This window comes from Lithobates pipiens, unplaced genomic scaffold (genome assembly GCF_037356315.1).
Source record: "Lithobates pipiens isolate NorthernLeopardFrog02 unplaced genomic scaffold, aLitPip1_a1.2 Scaffold_19, whole genome shotgun sequence".
Taxonomy (NCBI): Eukaryota; Metazoa; Chordata; class Amphibia; order Anura; family Ranidae; genus Lithobates; species Lithobates pipiens.
In genome coordinates this window covers 596,503,169-596,523,762 of record NW_027507764.1, presented here as the reverse complement: position 1 = coordinate 596,523,762, position 20,594 = coordinate 596,503,169, and the positions used below count along the sequence as shown (strand labels likewise).

At 53.3% G+C, this 20,594-nt stretch overlaps 1 long non-coding RNA gene across 2 annotated transcripts in view; it reads right to left on the bottom strand.

The window, feature by feature from the left end:
- The window catches only part of LOC143997841 (uncharacterized), a 205,451-nt gene extending 188,606 nt beyond the window's left edge, over nt 1-16,845 (bottom strand). Inside the window, exon 1 of one of the 2 annotated variants that reach the window (XR_013277748.1) lies at nt 16,654-16,845. This is a non-coding gene — a long non-coding RNA (uncharacterized LOC143997841). Of the gene's footprint in view, nt 1-16,422; nt 16,614-16,653 lie in introns of those variants that run through there. The other variant, XR_013277749.1, reaches the window with a different exon arrangement.
- Between the last annotated feature and the right edge of the window lie 3,749 nt (nt 16,846-20,594).

Below are 20,594 nucleotides of genomic sequence, written 5' to 3'. Positions count from 1 at the left end.
AAAATGGGGTCATTTGTGGGGGTTTTGTGCCATCTTGGCATTTTATGGCCTTCAAAACTGTAATAGGTAGTGAGGAGTGAAATCAAAAATTTACGCCCTTAGAAAGCCTGAAGGCGGTGCTTGGTTTTCGGGGCCCCGTACGCGGCTAGGCTCCCAAAAAGTCCCACATATGTGGTATCCCCGTACTCAGGAGAAGCAGCAGGATTTATTTTGGGGTGTCATTTCACATATGCCCATAGCATGTGTGAGCAATATATCATTTAATGACAACTTTGTGTAAAAAAAAAATAATAATAATTTTTTTGTCATTATTCAATCGCTTAAGGCAAAAAAATAAAATATTCAATGGGCTCAACATGCCACTTATCAATTTCCTTAGGGGGTCTACTTTCCAAAATGGGGTCATTTGGGGGGGTTTTGTACTGCCCTGCCATTTTAGCACCTCAAGAAATGAGATAGGCAGTCGTAAACTAAAAGCTGCGTAAATTCCAGAAAACGTACCTTAGTTTGTAGATGTGACAACTTTTGCGCAAACCAATAAATATACAGTTATTGACTTTTTTTTTTACCAAAGACATGTGGCTGAATACATTTTGGCCTAAATGTATGACTAAAATTGAGTTTATTGGATTTTTCTAATAACAAAAAGTAGAAAATATCATTTTTTTTCAAAATTTGCGGTCTTTTTACGTTTATATCGCAAAAAATAAAAATCGCAGAGTCAGTCAAATACCTTTAAAAGAAAGCTCTATTTGTGGGAAGAAAAGGACACAAATTTTGTTTGGGTACAACATTGCATGACCGCGCAATTACCAGTTAAAGCAGCGCAGTGCCAAATTGTAAAAAGACCTGTGGTCATTTACCAGCAAAATGGTCCGGTGTGAAAGTGGTTAAAGACTTGCTGTTACTATTAGTTCCACAAAGGTTCTTTTCAGGACTGGTATCAGTGGTACGGTAATAGGCTTGTACACGTATAATATTCTTTCTTCCAAATATAGAAAGAATATTATACTTGACTGCTGCCCTTCTGCTGCAGTCTGCTAATCATTCACAACTCACTTGTTCCACAAAGCTCTTTATCAGGACTGGTAACTTGGTCTGTGTAGGGTGCTACAGTACATAGGGTTGAGTGAGGTACAGTCTGCTGTTCTGTAAGGACCGCTATCGGTCCACAATACATAGGGTTGAGGTGCACCACTGCTGACTGCTGCCCTATACTGCAGCAGTCCTTCATCGGTATAGGGACTAAGAGTTTTATCACAGGGTGATTTAAAAAATGACAGGCAGAGGAAGAGGCAGGCCCTTCCGCAGGGGTGGTAGGGGTAGGGCAGGAGCACCAGCCTTGAGCCAAAGTGGGAAGTTGCAGAAGGTGCGTTCAATTACTTTAAAGGATGCACCAGACTTGGTTGAGTGGCTCACTCAGCCTTACTCTTCTGCACCCTCCTCATCCTCTCGATCTGCACCCTCTTCTTCACTCTCTGCTATGTGCACCCCCAAAGACACTACCACCAACAACACCACCACATACCTTCCGCTTGAGTCACAGGAATTATTTTCCGATCCATATCAAGAGGACATTTCTGATGCGCAGCCACTCTTGGTATTGGATGAGGAAGAGGAGGTAGCAACAACCGCCACTCAGCAGTCTGACGACAGTACCCAGATCAGCCCAAGGAGGAGGTTGGTCCCCGGTGTTGCTGCCTACTCCGAGATCTCTACTTATAGCAGTGGGAAAGGTGACGTTGATGATGACGTGTCTAGTGATGTCACGTGGGTGCCCACAAGAGAGGAAGAGAAGGGGAGTTCAGAGGGAGATATGGACCAGCAGATAGGGAGGAGAAGCAGGAATAACTTACATTGTACAGGAGGGACAAAGCAGACTGCAAATTTATCAGGAGCGAGTCATCGACCATGTACGGTCACATCTGGCGCTCCCAGGACACCGGCACATGGCTCCGCAGTGTGGGCTTTTTTTAACGTGTCCGCTGCTGACAATAGCGTTGCCATCTGCAATCTTTGCAGTCAACGCAGTAGTCGCGGTAAGCCCAACACACACCTAGGGACGACCGCCTTAAGAAGGCACATGGACAGCCATCACCGAGCCCAGTGGGAGCAACGGAACACACAAAGCCACACTGCAGGCTCTCACCGTCCAGCCTCGTCTTCTACTTCTCCCTCTCCTCTCTCCTCACAATTGTCCTCCACTCCACCTTCCATCACGCCAAGCTCACGTTTTTCTGCAAAAAGGCAGGCTTCCGTGGGCCTAATGTTCGAGCGTAAAAAAATGATGATGCCGGATAACCCTCTTGCCCAACGGTTGGCGGCTGGCTTGTCAGATCTCATAGCCCGCCAACTACTGCCCTATAAACTGGTGGACTCGGAGGCCTTTCGCAAATTTGTGGCCATTGGAACACCACAATGGAAGGTCCCAGGAAGGAAGTATTTCTCAGAGAAGGGCATCCCAGAGCTATATGGCCATATTCAGCGGCAAGTGAATGTATCTCTGGCACACAGTGTCGGTGCCAAGATACATCTGACCACAGACACGTGGTCTAGCAAACACGGGCAGGGAAGGTATATCACTTTTACTGCCCACTGGGTGAACCTTCTGACGGCCGTCAAGCATGTAACCCGTGGCACCCGTGTAGATTTGGTTTTACCGCCACGGATTGCATGCAGGCCTGACTCTTCTTCTCCTACTCCATCCTCCTCCCTCTCTTGCTCAGCTGCCTCCTCCTTTTCCGCTGCTAGCGTCTCTTCCGCTGCACCGCCCAAGCTCCCCAGAACCTATTCCACATGCCAGGTGAGACGTTGCCATGCCGTGCTGCGTCTGTTGTGCCTGGAAGCCAAGAGCCACACTGGCCCGGCACTCCTTTCAGCTTTGCGTTCACAGGCAGATCAGTGGCTAACACCGCTCAATTTGACAGTTGGTAAAGTGGTGTGTGACAACGGTGCCAATCTGCTTAGCGCATTAAAACAGGGCAAAATCACGCACGTGCCATGCATGGCACACGTCTTAAACTTGGTCGTGCAGCGATTCCTTGTCAAATACCCTGGGGTCCAGGACATCTTGCGGCAGGCAAGGAAAATCTCAGCCCATTTCAGAAGATCTTACACGGCCATGGCTCGCCTTGCTGACATTCAGCGGCGACACCATCTGCCGGTCAGACGTCTTATTTGCGATTGCCCGACGCGATGGAACTCAACCTTCTATATGCTTGATAGGCTGCTCCAGCAGAAACGTGCAGTTAACGTCTACCTGTATGAACTCTGCGAAAGAAACGGTTCTGGGGAGCTGGGTTTTTTTTCACCGCGCCAGTGGCTGCTCATGTGCGACGCATGCAGACTTCTGCGCCCATTTGAGGAGATTAGTGATGGCCGAACGGTTCGCCCGGCGGTCGTTTCGCGGCGAATTTCCGACTTTCGCCGTCCGCGGGTTCGAACGCCTTTTTCCGTCGTTCGCCCCGGCGGACTTACGTGTTTAATGTATACAAGAACTTTAACCTTTCGTGACACGTTTATCATGTGTTACAGGACAACCAATTGAGACATGACAGCTCATGGACACTTGGACATTCCCCCTAACCTATAAATACACCCGATCCGGTGGCCATTTTACATTCTTTCTTCTGTCACTGTAGGGAAAGGATCCTGTGTGGAGTAGGGACAGAGAAAACGCTAGCTATTTGGTACACAAAAGTTCTTTTCAGGACTGGTATAGGTGTTAGGTCAGCAGCCTGAGTTTCTTTTGTCAGTTTAGATAAAGGGACAGAGCGCTGTATGCTGCTATTTTAGGGACAGCTCAGCCAGATTAGTCTTTCTTCATCATCATCATCATCATCATCATTAGCTGTTACTATCAGGTCCACAAAAGAGCTGTTCCAGCTAATCGTTCCAGCCTACTCTTTTTTGCCAATTTGTATAGGGACAGGCAGGAAGCAGTGTGTCAGGCAGTGAGGATAATTTTAAAGACTTGCTGTTACTATTAGTTCCACAAAGGTTCTTTTCAGGACTGGTATCAGTGGTACGGTAATAGGCTTGTACACGTATAATATTCTTTCTTCCAAATATAGAAAGAATATTATACTTGACTGCTGCCCTTCTGCTGCAGTCTGCTAATCATTCACAACTCACTTGTTCCACAAAGCTCTTTATCAGGACTGGTAACTTGGTCTGTCTAGGGTGCTACGGTACATAGGCTTGGGTGCGGTACAGTCTGCTGTTCTGTAAGGACCGCTATCGGTCCACAATACATAGGGTTGCCGTGCACTACTGCTGACCGCTGCCCTATACTGCAGCAGTCCTTCATTGGTATAGGGACTGACGTACAGTCTGCTAATCACTAACACACAACCTGCTTGGTCCACAAAAGTTCTTATAAGGACTGGTAACTTGGTATAGGGTGCTACGGTACATAGGCCTGAGTGCGTTACAGTCTGCTGTTCTGTAAGGACCGCTATCGGTCCACAATACATAGGGTTGCCGTGCACTACTGCTGACCGCTGCCCTATACTGCAGCAGTCCTTCAGCGGTATAGGGACTGACGCACAGTCTGCTAAACACTAACACACAACCTGCTTGGTCCACAAAAGTTTTTATAAGGACTGGTAACTTGGTATAGGGTGCTACGGTACATAGGCCTGAGTGCAGTACAGTCTGCTGTTCTGTAAGGACCGCTATCGGTCCACAATACATAGGGTTGCCGTGCACTACTGCTGACCGCTGCCCTATACTGCAGCAGTCCTTCATTGGTATAGGGACTGACGTACAGTCTGCTAATCACTAACACACAACCTGCTTGGTCCACAAAAGTTCTTATAAGGACTGGTAACTTGGTATAGGGTGCTACGGTACATAGGCCTGAGTGCGTTACAGTCTGCTGTTCTGTAAGGACCGCTATCGGTCCACAATACATAGGGTTGCCGTGCACTACTGCTGACCGCTGCCCTATACTGCAGCAGTCCTTCATTGGTATAGGGACTGACGTACAGTCTGCTAATCACTAACACACAACCTGCTTGTTCCACAAAAGTTCTTATAAGGACTGGTAACTTGGTATAGGGTGCTACGGTACATAGGCCTGAGTGCGTTACAGTCTGCTGTTCTGTAAGGACCGCTATCGGTCCACAATACATAGGGTTGCCGTGCACTACTGCTGACCGCTGCCCTATACTGCAGCAGTCCTTCATTGGTATAGGGACTGACGTACAGTCTGCTAATCACTAACACACAACCTGCTTGGTCCACAAAAGTTCTTATAAGGACTGGTAACTTGGTATAGGGTGCTACGGTACATAGGCCTGAGTGCGTTACAGTCTGCTGTTCTGTAAGGACCGCTATCGGTCCACAATACATAGGGTTGCCGTGCACTACTGCTGACCGCTGCCCTATACTGCAGCAGTCCTTCAGCGGTATAGGGACTGACGCACAGTCTGCTAAACACTAACACACAACCTGCTTGGTCCACAAAAGTTTTTATAAGGACTGGTAACTTGGTATAGGGTGCTACGGTACATAGGCCTGAGTGCGTTACAGTCTGCTGTTCTGTAAGGACCGCTATCGGTCCACAATACATAGGGTTGCCGTGCACTACTGCTGACCGCTGCCCTATACTGCAGCAGTCCTTCATTGGTATAGGGACTGACGTACAGTCTGCTAATCACTAACACACAACCTGCTTGGTCCACAAAAGTTCTTATAAGGACTGGTAACTTGGTATAGGGTGCTACGGTACATAGGCCTGAGTGCAGTACAGTCTGCTGTTCTGTAAGGACCGCTATCGGTCCACAATACATAGGGTTGCCGTGCACTACTGCTGACCGCTGCCCTATACTGCAGCAGTCCTTCAGCGGTATAGGGACTGACGCACAGTCTGCTAAACACTAACACACAACCTGCTTGGTCCACAAAAGTTTTTATAAGGACTGGTAACTTGGTATAGGGTGCTACGGTACATAGGCCTGAGTGCAGTACAGTCTGCTGTTCTGTAAGGACCGCTATCGGTCCACAATACATAGGGTTGCCGTGCACTACTGCTGACCGCTGCCCTATACTGCAGCAGTCCTTCATTGGTATAGGGACTGACGTACAGTCTGCTAATCACTAACACACAACCTGCTTGTTCCACAAAAGTTCTTATAAGGACTGGTAACTTGGTATAGGGTGCTACGGTACATAGGCTTGAGTGCGGTACAGTCTGCTGTTCTGTAAGGACCGCTATCGGTCCACAATAGATAGGGTTGACGTGCACCACTGCTGACCGCTGCCCTATACTGCAGCAGTCCTTCAGCGGTATAGGGACTGACGCACAGTCTGCTAAACACTAACACACAACCTGCTTGGTCCACAAAAGTTTTTATAAGGACTGGTAACTTGGTATAGGGTGCTACGGTACATAGGCCTGAGTGCGTTACAGTCTGCTGTTCTGTAAGGACCGCTATCGGTCCACAATACATAGGGTTGCCGTGCACTACTGCTGACCGCTGCCCTATACTGCAGCAGTCCTTCATTGGTATAGGGACTGACGTACAGTCTGCTAATCACTAACACACAACCTGCTTGGTCCACAAAAGTTCTTATAAGGACTGGTAACTTGGTATAGGGTGCTACGGTACATAGGCCTGAGTGCGTTACAGTCTGCTGTTCTGTAAGGACCGCTATCGGTCCACAATACATAGGGTTGCCGTGCACTACTGCTGACCGCTGCCCTATACTGCAGCAGTCCTTCAGCGGTATAGGGACTGACGCACAGTCTGCTAAACACTAACACACAACCTGCTTGGTCCACAAAAGTTCTTATAAGGACTGGTAACTTGGTATAGGGTGCTACGGTACATAGGCTTGAGTGCGGTACAGTCTGCTGTTCTGTAAGGACCGCTATCGGTCCACAATAGATAGGGTTGACGTGCACCACTGCTGACCGCTGCCCTATACTGCAGCAGTCCTTCAGCGGTATAGGGACTGACGTACAGTCTGCTAAACACTAATACACAACCTGCTTGGTCCACAAAAGTTCTTATAAGGACTGGTAACTTGGTATAGGGTGCTACGGTACATAGGCTTGAGTGCGGTACAGTCTGCTGTTCTGTAAGGACCGCTATAGGTCCACAATAGATAGGGTTGACGTGCACCACTGCTGACCGCTCACCTATACTGCAGCAGTCCTTCAGCGGTATAGGGACTAAGAGTTTTGTCACAGGGTCATTTAAAAAATGACATGCAGAGGAAGAGGCAGGCCCTTCCGCAGGGGTGGTAGGGGTAGGGCAGGAGCAACAGGCTTGAGCCAAAGTGGGAAGTTGCAGAAGGTGCGTTCAATTACTTTAAAGGATGCACCAGACTTGGTTGAGTGGCTCGCTCAGCCTTACTCTTCTGCACCCTCCTCATCCTCTCGATCTGCACCCTCTTCTTCACTCTCTGCTATGTGCACCCCCAAAGACACTACCACCAACAACACGACCACCACCACCACCACCACATACCTTCCGCTTGAGTCACTGGAATTATTTTCCGATCCATATCAAGAGGACATTTCTGATGCGCAGCCACTCTTGGTATTGGATCAGGAAGAGGAGGTAGCAACAAGCGCTACTCAGCAGTCTGACGCCAGTACCCAGATCAGCCCAAGGAGGAGGTTGGTCCCCGGTGTTGCTGCCTACTCTACTTATAGCGGTGGGGAAGGTGACGTTGATGATGACGTGTCTAGTGATGTCACGTGGGTGCCCACAAGAGAGGAAGAGGAGGGGAGTTCAGAGGGAGATATGGACCAGCAGATAGGGAGGAGAAGCAGCAATGACTTACATTGCACAGCAGGGACAAAGCAGACTGCAAATGTATCAGGAGCGAGTCATCGACCATGTACGGTCACATCTGGCGCTCCCAGGACACCGGCACATGGCTCCGCAGTGTGGGCTTTTTTTAACGTGTCCGCTGCTGACAATAGCGTTGCCATCTGCAATCTTTGCAGTCAACGCGTTAGTCGCGGTAAGCCCAATACTCACCTAGGGACGACCGCCTTAAGAAGGCACATGAGCAGCCATCACCGAGCCCAGTGGGAGCAACGGAACACACAAAGCCACACTGCAGGCTCTCACCGTCCAGCCTCGTCTTCTACTTCTCCTTCTCCTCTCTCCTCACAATTGTCCTCCACTCCACCTTCCATCACGCCAAGCTCACATTTTTCTGCAAAAAGGCAGGCTTCCGTGGGCCTAATGTTTGAGCGTAAAAAAATGATGACGCCGGATAACCCTCTTGCCCAACGGTTGGCGGCTGGCTTGTCAGAACTCATAGCCCGCCAACTACTGCCATATAAACTGGTGGACTCGGAGGCCTTTCGCAAATTTGTGGCCATTGGAACACCACAATGGAAGGTCCCAGGAAGGAAGTATTTCTCAGAGAAGGGCATCCCAGAGCTATATGGCCATGTTCAGCGGCAAGTGAATGTATCTCTGGCACACAGTGTCGGTGCCAAGATACATCTGACCACAGACACGTGGTCTAGCAAACACGGGCAGGGAAGGTATATCAGTTTTACTGCCCACTGGGTGAACCTTCTGACGGCCGTCAAGCATGTAACCCGTGGCACCCGTGTAGATTTGGTTTTACCGCCACGGATTGCATGCAGGCCTGACTCTTCTTCTCCTCCTCCTACTCCATCCTCCTCCCTCTCCTCCTCAGCTGCCTCCTCCTTTTCCGCTGCTAGCGTCTCTTCCACTGCACCGCCCAAGCTCCCCAGAACCTATTCCACATGCCAGGTGAGACGTTGCCATGCCGTGCTGCGTCTGTTGTGCCTGGAAGCAAAGAGCCACACTGGCCCGGCACTCCTTTCAGCTTTGCGTTCACAGGCAGATGAGTGGCTAACACCGCTCAATTTGACAGTTGGTAAAGTGGTGTGTGACAACGGTGCCAATCTGCTTAGCGCATTGAAACAGGGCAAAATCACGCACGTGCCGTGCATGGCACACGTCTTAAACTTGGTCGTGCAGCGATTCCTTGTCAAATACCCTGGGGTCCAGGACATCTTGCGGCAGGCAAGGAAAATCTCGGCCCATTTCAGAAGATCTTACACGGCCATGGCTCGCCTTGCTGACATTCAGCGGCGACACCATCTGCCGGTCAGACGTCTTATTTGCGATTGCCCGACGCGATGGAACTCAACCTTCTATATGCTTGATAGGCTGCTCCAGCAGAAACGTGCAGTTAACGTCTACCTGTATGAACTCTGCGAAAGAAACGGTTCTGGGGAGCTGGGTTTTTTTCACCGCGCCAGTGGCTGCTCATGCGCGACACATGCAGACTTCTGCGGCCATTTGAGGAGATCACCAAACTGGTCAGTCGCAGCCATGGCGCCATCAGTGACATGGTACCTTATGCCTTCTTTCTGGAGCGTGCATTGCGTCGTGTTCATTGATCAGGCTGTGGAGGAGCAGGAGCGGGAAGATGAGGAAGTCGCAATGCTGGATGAATTCCCAGGGGGGGCTACTCTATCTGAGACAAGTCAACAACAGGAGTCTGATGAGGAGTCAGAGGAGGATGGTGCCGGGGCGGATGAGCAGGAGCAAGAAGAGCATGCTTTAAACCTTTCTGGGATCCCTGTTGTGCGAGGATGGGGAGAGGAGAATGAAGAGGACGACATTATCCTGGATGATGAGCAGGAGCCAGGCCACCACACCGCTTCCACTTTAGTGCAAATGGGGGCCTTCATGCTCCAGTGTTTTAATAGGGACCCCGTATAAAAAGCATGAGGGTCAAGGACCAGTACTGGGTGGCAACGTACTTAGACCCCCGGTACAAACACAAAATGGCGGAAATGTTACCGCCGTCGCAGAGGGCTGTCAGAATGCAGCACTTCCAGGCCTTGCTTCGAGAAATGCTGCATTCTGCTTTTGCGTGCGCTGGCAGAGGAGCAATTCCCACTCCCAGAGAAGGATTTGCGGGTACCAATCCAACAGCGCCTGCAAGAAGAGGCCGGTTTGAAGATGTGTTGGTGACTTCGGATATGAGGTCATTCTTTCAGCCGACCCATCGACAGGTGTCATCCGGATCCAGCATCAGGGAACAGCCTAGACCGTCAGGTGTCCGACTACATTGGGTTAACGGCCGATGTGGACGCTCTGAGGAGTGATGAACCCCTAGACTACTGGGTGGGCAGGCTTGACCCTCTGGCCAGAGCTTGCCCAATTTGCAATCGAACTGTTGGCTTGCCCCTCATCCAGTGTCCTGTCCGAAAGGACGTTCAGCGCAGCAGGGGGGATTGTGACCGATAAGCGTACTCGCCTAGCTCACCACAGTGTTAACTACCTCACATTTCTAAAAATGAATGAGGCATGGATCTCGGAGGAATTCAACACATGTGATCAGTAGACCATGTATATGTCTATAAACAATTTTTGGAATCAAGCACACAGACCTTCTTAATTCATTTGGGCTCACTTCCCTGACCAAAAAAGCACACCGTACTATATGCCCCTACCCTCCTCTTTGAAGAGGTTGAGCGGTGTCATATTTCACTGGGGCTGCTTATTATGAGGGGTTCCCACCATCCCTGTGCTGTGCTGACTTCCTCCTGGGTGTTCTTATTATGAGGGGCTCCCACCATCCCTGTGCTGTGCTGACTTCCTCCTGGGGGTTCTTATTATGAGGGGATCACACCATCCCTGTGCTGTGCTGACTTCCTCCTGGGGCTGCTTACGGTGCTGCTGTCAGCGCTGTATGTCACGGAGCTGCTGTCAGCGCTGTATGTCACGGAGCTGCTGTCAGCGCTGTATGTCACGGAGCTGCTGTCAGCGCTGTATGTCACGGAGCTGCTGTCAGCGCTGTATGTCACGGAGCTGCTGTCAGCGCTGTATGTCACGGAGCTGCTGTCAGCGCTGTATGTCACGGAGCTGCTGTCAGCGCTGTATGTCACGGAGCTGCTGTCAGCGCTGTATGTCACGGAGCTGCTGTCAGCGCTGTATGTCACGGTGCTGCTGTCAGCGCTGTATGTCACGGAGCTGCTGTCAGCGCTGTATGTCACGGAGCTGCTGTCAGTGCTGTATGTCACGGAGCTGCTGTCAGCGCTGTATGTCACGGAGCTGCTGTCAGCGCTGTATGTCACGGAGCTGCTGTCAGCGCTGTATGTCACGGTGCTGCTGTCAGCGCTGTATGTCACGGAGCTGCTGTCAGCGCTGTATGTCACGGAGCTGCTGTCAGCGCTGTATGTCACGGAGCTGCTGTCAGCGCTGTATGTCACGGAGCTGCTGTCAGCGCTGTATGTCACGGAGCTGCTGTCAGCGCTGTATGTCACGGTGCTGATGTCAGTGCTCTGTATTACGGTGCTGCTGTCAGTGCTCTGTATCTCCTGCACCCTCTTGTTTGCCTACCCTGGTCCCTGACCTTCCCTCTCCTCCATTGCCTTCATTAGCTCCATAGTCCTGAATTGTCAGAACAATTTCCCAAATAAAAAAAAAATGCTTGTAGTTATCGATCCCAAATTCACCTCATACATGTATTATGCTATTGTCCAGGTGGTGGGACTACGTGCTACCCCCTAATAATTACCCCGTGGCCGCAAATTCGACCTAAAGGTTTGCGAAATTCGCCTCCCATTGAAGTCAATGGAGCCCGCGGCGAACGGTCGTTTTCGCGAACGTTTGTGTCCGTTCGCGTTTCGCGTTCGCGAAACGTCCCGTCGGAAGTTCGTCCATCACTAGAGGAGATCAATAAACTGGTCAGTCGCAGCCATGGCGCCATCAGTGACATGGTACCTTATGCCTTCTTTATGGAGCGTGCATTGCGTCCTGTCATTGATCAGGCTGTGGAGGAGCAGGAGCGGGAAGATGAGGAAGTCACAATGCTGGATGAATTCGCAGGGGGGGCTACTCTATCTGAGACAAGTCAACAACAGGAGTCCACATTATACAGGAGGCAATCAGAGACTGCGGACATTATACAGGAGACAATCAGAGACTGTGGACATTATACAGGAGACAATCAGAGACTGCGGACATTATACAGGAGACAATCAGAGACTGTGGACATACTGCAGGAGACAATCAGAGACTGTGGACAATTATACAGGAGACAATCAGAGACTGCAGACATAGTACAGGGGACGATCAGAGACTGCGGACATTATACAGGAGACAATCAGAGACTGCGGACATTATACAGGAGACAATCAGAGACTGAGGACATTATACAGGAGACAATCAGAGACTGCAGACATAGTACAGGGGACGATCAGAGACTGCAGACATTATACAGGAGACAGAGACTGAGGACATTATACAGGAGACAATCAGAGACTGCAGACATAGTACAGGGGACGATCAGAGACTGCGGACATTATACAGGAGACAATCAGAGACCGCGGACATTATACAGGAGACAATCAGAGACTGCAGACATTATACAGGAGACAATCAGAGACTGCGGACATTATACAGGAGACAATAAGAGACTGCGGACATTATACAGGAGACAATCAGAGACTGCGGACATTATACAGGAGACAATCAGAGACTGCGGATATTATACAGGAGACAATCAGAGACTGCGGACATTATACAGGTGATGGTCAGAGAACTTTCAGAAATGCACAGCATTACATTTGAATAACACAGCTCAGGGTTTAAGCAGTCAGGCATTTTATGGGTGTGAGGACATACCTGAGCAGCCAAACTCACTACATACATGTAGAGGTGTGTGTACGGGGCTTCTATTCTCTGTGAGCGGGAGCATCAGTGGAGCTCCCGGCCCCGCCCCCTCTATCCTGACTGGGTAATACAGAGGCCCGGGGCGAGGCCCGGAGCTCCAGTGACGCTCCCACTCCGATCACTGCTCCGCTACACAGGGACGGGGTCAGCGCCAGTGGAGCTTCCAGCCCTGCCCCCTCTCAGATGGCTAGCGTGGGAATACAGCCTCTGCAAAGCCATCATCGGGGGCCCCAATTCATGGCTAATGGGGCCCCCCTACAAAGCATCAGTGGAGCTCCCGGCTGTTGTAATGAGAGCAGAGAATGGAAGCCCCGTCCACACACTCCGATCACCGCTCTGCTGCATGGGGGGGCGGGGTCAGAGCATCAGTGGCGCTTCCAGGCCCGCCCCTTCTGAGATGGCCAGCGTGGGAATACAGCCTCTGCAAAGCCTTCACGGGGGGCCCCAATTCACAGGTAACGGGGCCCCTACAAAGATTGGGCACAGGGCAGGCGCTACAGACGGCCGTGGTGATTGGTCTTCTATCCCCATAAAGTTATCTACAGGCAGCTTGTAGAGGAAATACCTGATGCCCCCCCCATAGATGTCTTCCATGTAAAAGCAATATGCAGCACAGTGAATGGCAGCATTTTGTTCACGAGGGTAAGATGTGGATTTGCTGAGGCACTTGGTGTACACAAAACTACATTGAGATGCGGGCGCCATCTTTGTATTCTCCGATCAGAATAGCAGATGGTGGCAGCGGGAGGTTCATCCATCCGCAGCGGGAGGTTCGTCCATCCGCAGCGGGAGGATCGTCCATCCGCAGCGGGAGGTTCGTCCATCCTCAGCGGGAGGATCGTCCATCCTCAACGGGAGGTTCATCCATCCGCAGCGGGGGGTTCGTCTATCCGCAGCGGGGGGTTCGTTCATCCGCAGCGGGAGGTTCGTCCATCCGCAGCGCTCAGCAATCATGGAGGAATCTCTCAGACATTTCTCTTCTATTCAGGCTGAACAAAAATAAAATGTATGCATGTCTAGCTTATCATTGTAAATAAAGTTACACAAGAGACAAGCGGAAGGTGTCGGTGCGATCCACGGAAGGTGTCGGTGCGATCCACGGAAGGTGTCGGTGCGATCCACGGAAGGTGTCGGTGCGATCCACGGGACAGAAGAGGTTATAAAGTTCCAAGAAAATACAATATATAGAGTATAGAGAATGTGGGAAATCTATTTCATTGTCAGTTTTGGTGTTGATGATACAGAACACTGACAATAGGCAGGTATACAGTGTGTCCCCCTACACCTCATTATTGCCCCGGTGACAACTGCACACCTCTGTGTAGGGAAGGGACCCGCCTGGAAACATTCAGCCCTTTAACCACTTCCCCTCCCCCCTCCCGGCCTACAGAACAACCACAGCCGGCGAGTGCCTCACTTATCCTGACATCCAGCAGGGTGACAAGCCGGCGCTCAGCACGCCGATCGGTCGCATGTCAGTCTGACGCACCGCAACTCCGATCTAGGAGTCTGACAGAGGCTCTTTACCACGTGATCAGCTGCGTCCAATCACGGTGTAGACAGGAAAAGCCTTGAATCGGATTTACCGCTAGCGCATCTGACAGACATGAGTAGAGGAGAGCTGATCGGCTGCTCTCCTGACGGGGGAGTCTGTGCTGATCATGAGTGCGGCCCCCCCGAGGATGCCCACCCAGGACTACCAGGAATGGCCACCAGTTTTCCAACCTGGACCCCCAGGGATGGCCACCAGTTTTCCAACCAGGACCACCTGGGGTAAGCACCAGTTTGCCACCCATGATCACCAGGGATGGGCACCAGTTTGCCACCCAGAACAACCAGGGATTACACCCAGGACCACCAGGGATAAGCACCAATTTGCCACCCAGGACCACCAGGGATGGGCACCAGTTTGCCACCCAGGACCACCAGGGATTACACCCAGGACCACCAGGGATAGGCACCAATTTGCCACCCAGAACCACCAGGGATGGGCACCAGTTTGCCACCCAGGACCACCAGGGATGGGCACCAGTTTGCCACCCAGGACTACCAGGAATGGCCACAAGTTTGCTACCCAGAACAACCAGGGATTACACCCAGGACCACCAGGGATGGCCACCATTTTTCCAACCAGGACCCCCAGGGATGGCCACCAGTTTTCCAACCAGGACCACCAGGGGTAAGCACCAGTTTACCACCCATGACCACCAGGGATGGGCACCAGTTTGCCACCCATGACCACCAGGGATGGGCACCAGTTTGCCACCCAGAACAACCAGGGATTACACCCAGGACCACCAGGGATAAGCACCAATTTGCCACCCAGGACCACCAGGGATGGGCACCAGTTTGCCACCCAGGACCACCAGGGATTACACCCAGGACCACCAGGGATAAGCACCAATTTGCCACCCAGGACCACCAGGGATGGGCACCAGTTTGCCACCCATGACCACCAGGGATGGGCACCAGTTTGCCACCCAGAACAACCAGGGATTACACCCAGGACCACCAGGGATAAGCACCAATTTGCCACCCAGGACCACCAGGGATGGGCACCAGTTTGCCACCCAGGACCACCAGGGATTACACCCAGGACCACCAGGGATAAGCACCAATTTGCCACCCAGGACCACCAGGGATGGGCACCAGTTTGCCACCCAGGACCACCAGGGATTACAACCAGGACCACCAGGGATGGCCACCATTTTTCCAACCAGGACCCCCAGGGATGGCCACCAGTTTTCCAACCAGGACCACCAGGGTAAGCACCAGTTTGCCACCCATGACCACCAGGGATGGGCACCAGTTTGCCACCCAGAACAACCAGGGATTACACCCAGGACCACCAGGGATAGGCACCAATTTTCCACTCAGGACCACCAGGGATGGGCACCAGTTTGCCACCCAGGACCACCAGGGATGGGCACCAGTTTGCCACCCAGGACCATCAGGGATGGGCACCAGTTTGCCACCCAGGACCACCAGGCCTTACACCAGGACCACCAGGGATAGGCACCAATTTTCCACCCAGGACCACCAGGGATGGGCACCAGTTTGCCACCCAGGACCACCAGGGATGGGCACCAATTTGCCACCCAGGACCACAGGGAAGGGCACCAGTTTGCCACCCAAACAACCAGGCATTACACCCAGGACCACCAGGGATGGGGCATCAGTTTGCCACCCAGGACCACCAGGGATTACACCCAGGACCACCAGGGATAGGCACCAATTTGCCACCCAGGACCCCCAGGGATGGGCACCAGTTTGCCACCCAGGACCACCAGGGATAGGCACCAGTTTGCCACCCATGACCACCAGGGATGGCACCAGTTTGCCACCCAGAACAACCAGGGATTACACCCAGGACCACCAGGGATGGGCACCAGTTTGCCACCCAGGACCACCAGGGGAAGGGCACCAGTTTGCCACCCATGACCACCAGGGATGTCAATCAGTGCCCAGTGATGCTCGTCAGTGCCTCCTCATCAGCTGCCCGGTATCGAAGGGGTTAAATATCACTACTAAAAGATCTTTGTATTAATCATTTAACCTCTTCACCCCGACATATAGCAAAACGACGGGCGGAAGCGGTTGCATTATTCTGACTGAAAAGAGGGTGAGATTGCCCTATGGGTTATAAGAGCCGCCCATGCCTGGTATGTCCGCCCAATCACAGAGGACCTATTTAGGTATAAGAATCAGTTAAGTAGAATTGGCGCCATACCTTTAAAATGGAACGATATTTTCAACCAATGAAAACGATTGAAGTAAAAATGGATTATTATTGTGAAATGACTTCTGTGATGCGCTACGTTCAAAACTCTGCGAAAATATTTAGCCAATCAGGGCCCTGCGCCCCATGAATTGAATGGAGGGGGTATCCCAGGTGGGGGGAGGAGGGGGTATCCCAGTGAGGGGAGGGGTATGACAGGTGGGGGCGGAGTCACACACACACCTTGGGAAGCTGCAGTCCAATCAGCTCTCAGCTGTACTATCAGGAGGGATAGAGGAGTCTGTGTCTCATCTCCACCCCTCTGACCTCCTCACCCGCCCCGCACAGCCCGGCGCACACCGCAATACATGACCGGAGCGGAGCCGGTGTTTCGTCAGATTAGGCGACCTGTCAGAAAGTGTAAAGGAAGTGACGTTTGGTCGTCGCCATCTTGTTACACCCCGCACTCGTCTATAGTAAAGATACACTGAAAAGGGGAAAGCGGACATCTTGTTACACCACCCGGAGTTTTGTATTTTACACATGTTTTAAACACAAAACGGAGCTTATATGGTGAAATAGAGTATTTAGAAATCCCACCGACTGAAATACTCAATTTAAGCATAAAAGCTCCTTTTTGTGTTTAACAAAATGGTGTAAAATACAAAACTCCGGTGGGTGTAACAAGATGTCCGCTTTCCCCTCCCCTTTTCAGTGTATCTTTACTATAGACGGAGTGCGGGGTGTAACAAGATGGCGACCCCCCCCCCAGGCAGGGCTACAACCCCTCCCGCCCTTCTTATCCCCCCCTCCTTATCCCCCCCTCCTTATCCCCCCCTCCTTATCCCTCTCGCACCCCCCCCCTCCTTATCCCTCTCGCACCCCCCCCCTCCTTATCCTCTCGCACCCCCCCTTATCCCTCACCCCCCCCCCCCTTATCCTCACCCCCCCCCCTTATCCCTCACCCCCCCCCCCTTATCCCTCACCCCCCCCCCCTTATCCCTCACCCCCCCCCTTATCCCTCACACCCCCCCATCCCCCCTCCTTATCCCTCACACCCTCCCATCCCCCCTCCTTATCCCTCACACCGCCCCCCCCTCCTTATCCCTCACCCCCCCCCCCTCCTTATCCCTTTCACACCCCCCCTCCTTATCCCTTTCACACCCCCCCCTCCTTATCCCTTTCACACCCCCCCTCCTTATCCCTTTCACACCCCCCCTCCTTATCCCTTTCACACCCCCACGCCTTATCCCTTTCACCCCCCCCCCTCCTTATCCCTTTCACACCCCCCCCCCTCCTTATCCCTTTCACACCCCCCCCCTCCTTATCCCTTTCACCCCCCCCTCCTTATCCCTTTCACCCCCCCCTCCTTATCCCTTTCACCCCCCCCCCTCCTTATCCCTTTCACCCCCCCCTCCTTATCCCTTTCACCCCCCCCCCCTCCTTATCCCTTTCACCCCCCCCCTCCTTATCCCTTTCACCCCCCCCCTCCTTATCCCTTTCACCCCCCCCCCCCTCCTTATCCCTTTCACCCCCCCCCTCCTTATCCCTTTCAACCCCCCCCCCTCCTTATCCCTTTCACCCCCCCCCCTCCTTATCCCTTTCACCCCCCCCCTCCTTATCCCTTTCACCCCCCCCCTCCTTATCCCTTTCACCCCCCCCCCTCCTTATCCCTTTCACCCCCCCCCCCCCCTCCTTATCCCTTTCACCCCCCCCCCTCCTTATCCCTTTCACCCCCCCCCCCCTCCTTATCCCTTTCACCCCCCCCCCCTCCTTATCCCTTTCACCCCCCCCCCCCCTCCTTATCCCTTTCACCCCCCCCCCCTCCTTATCCCTTTCACCCCCCCCCCCTCCTTATCCCTTTTCACCCCCCCCCCTCTTTATCCCTTTCACCCCCCCCCTCTTTATCCCTTTCACCCCCCCCCCTCTTTATCCCTTTCACCCCCCCCCTCTTTATCCCTCTCACCCCCCCCCCCTCTTTATCCCTCTCACCCCCCCCCCCTCTTTATCCCTCTCACCCCCCCCTCTTTATCCCTCTCACCCCCCCCCCCTCTTTATCCCTCTCACCCCTCCCCCTCTTTATCCCTCTCACCCCCCCCCCTCTTTATCCCTCTCACCCCCCCCCCCTCTTTATCCCTCTCACCCCCCCCCTCTTTATCCCTCTCACCCCCCCCTCTTTATCCCTCTCACCCCCCCCCTCTTTATCCCTCTCACCCCCCCCTCTTTATCCCTCTCACCCCCCATCCCCCCTCCTTATCCCTTACACCCCCCTCCTTATCCCTCTCACCCCCCCCCCTCTTTATCCCTCTCACCCCCCCCCTCTTTTATCCCTCTCACCCCCCCCCCCTCTTTATCCCTCTCACCCCCCCCCCCCTCTTTATCCCTCTCACCCCCCCCCCCCTTTATCCCTCTCACCCCCCCCCCTTTATCCCTCTCACCCCCCCCCTCTTTATCCCTCTCACCCCCCCCCATCCCCCCTCCTTATCCCTCTCACCCCCCCCCCTCTTTATCCCTCTCACCCCCCCCCTCTTTATCCCTCTCACCCCCCCCCCCCTCTTTATCCCTCTCCACCCCCCCCTCTTTCCCTCTTTATCCCTCTCACCCCTCTTTCCTTCTCTCCTCTCCCTCTTTATCCCTCTCACCCCCCCCTCTTTATCCCTCTCACCCCCCCCCTCTTTATCCCTCTCACCCCCCCCATCCCCCCTCCTTATCCCTTACACCCCCCTCTTTATCCCTCTCACCCCCCCCTCTTTATCCCTCTCACCCCCCCCCTCTTTATCCCTCTCACCCCCCCCCCTCTTTCCCTCTTTATCCCTCTCACCCCCCCCCTCCTCTTTATCCCTCTCACCCCCCCTCCTCTTTATCCCTCTCACCCCCCCCCATCCCCCCTCTCACCCCCCCCCCTCTTTATCCCTCTCACCCCCCCCCTCTTTATCCCTCTCACCCCCCCCCTCTTTATCCCTCTCACCCCCCCCCCTCTTTATCCCTCTCACCCCCCCCCCCTCTTTATCCCTCTCACCCCCCCCTCTTTATCCCTCTCACCCCCCCCCCCCCCCTCTTTATCCCTCTCACCCCCCCCCCCCCTCTTTATCCCTCTCACCCCCCCCTCTTTATCCCTCTCACCCCCCCCCCCCCCTCTTTATCCCTCTCACCCCCCCCCCCTCTTTATCCCTCTCACCCCCCCCCCCCTCTTTATCCCTCTCACCCCCCCCCCTCTTTATCCCTCTCACCCCCCCCCCCTCTTTATCCCTCTCACCCCCCCCCCTCTTTATCCCTCTCACCCCCCCCCCCCTCTTTATCCCTCTCACCCCCCCCCCCTCTTTATCCCTCTCACCCCCCCCCCCTCTTTATCCCTCTCACCCCCCCCCCCTCTTTATCCCTCTCACCCCCCCCTCTTTATCCCTCTCACCCCTCCCCCCCATCCCCCCTCCCCCTCCTTATCCCTCTCACACCCCCTCCTTATCCCTCTCACACCCCCTCCTTATCCCTCTCACACCCCCTCCTTATCCCTCTCACACCCCCTCCTTATCCCTCTCACACCCCTCCCCCCCCTCCTTATCCCTCTCACACCCCTCCCCCCCTCCTTATCCCTCTCACACCCCTCCCCCCCTCCTTATCCCTCTCACACCCCTCCCCCCCTCCTTATCCCTCTCACACCCATCCCCCCTCCTTATCCCTCTCACACACCCTCCCATCCCCCCTCCTTATCCCTCTCACACACCCTCCCATCCCCCCTCCTTATCCCTCTCACACACCCTCCTTATCCCTCTCACACACCCTCCTTATCCCTCTCACACACCCTCCTTATCCCTCATCACACACCCTCCTTATCCCTCTCACACACCCTCCTTATCCCTCCCATCCCCCCTCCTTATCCCTCTCACACACCCTCCTTATCCCTCCCCATCCCCCTCCTTATCCCTCTCACACACCCTCCTTATCCCCCCTCCTTATCCCTCTCACACACCCTCCTTATCCCCCCTCCTTATCCCTCTCACACACCCTCCTTATCCCCCCTCCTTATCCCTCTCACACACCCTCCTTATCCCCCCTCCTTATCCCTCTCACACACCCTCCTTATCCCCCCTCCTTATCCCTCTCACACACCCTCCTTATCCCCCCTCCTTATCCCTCTCACACACCCTCCTTATCCCCCCTCCTTATCCCTCTCACACACCCTCCTT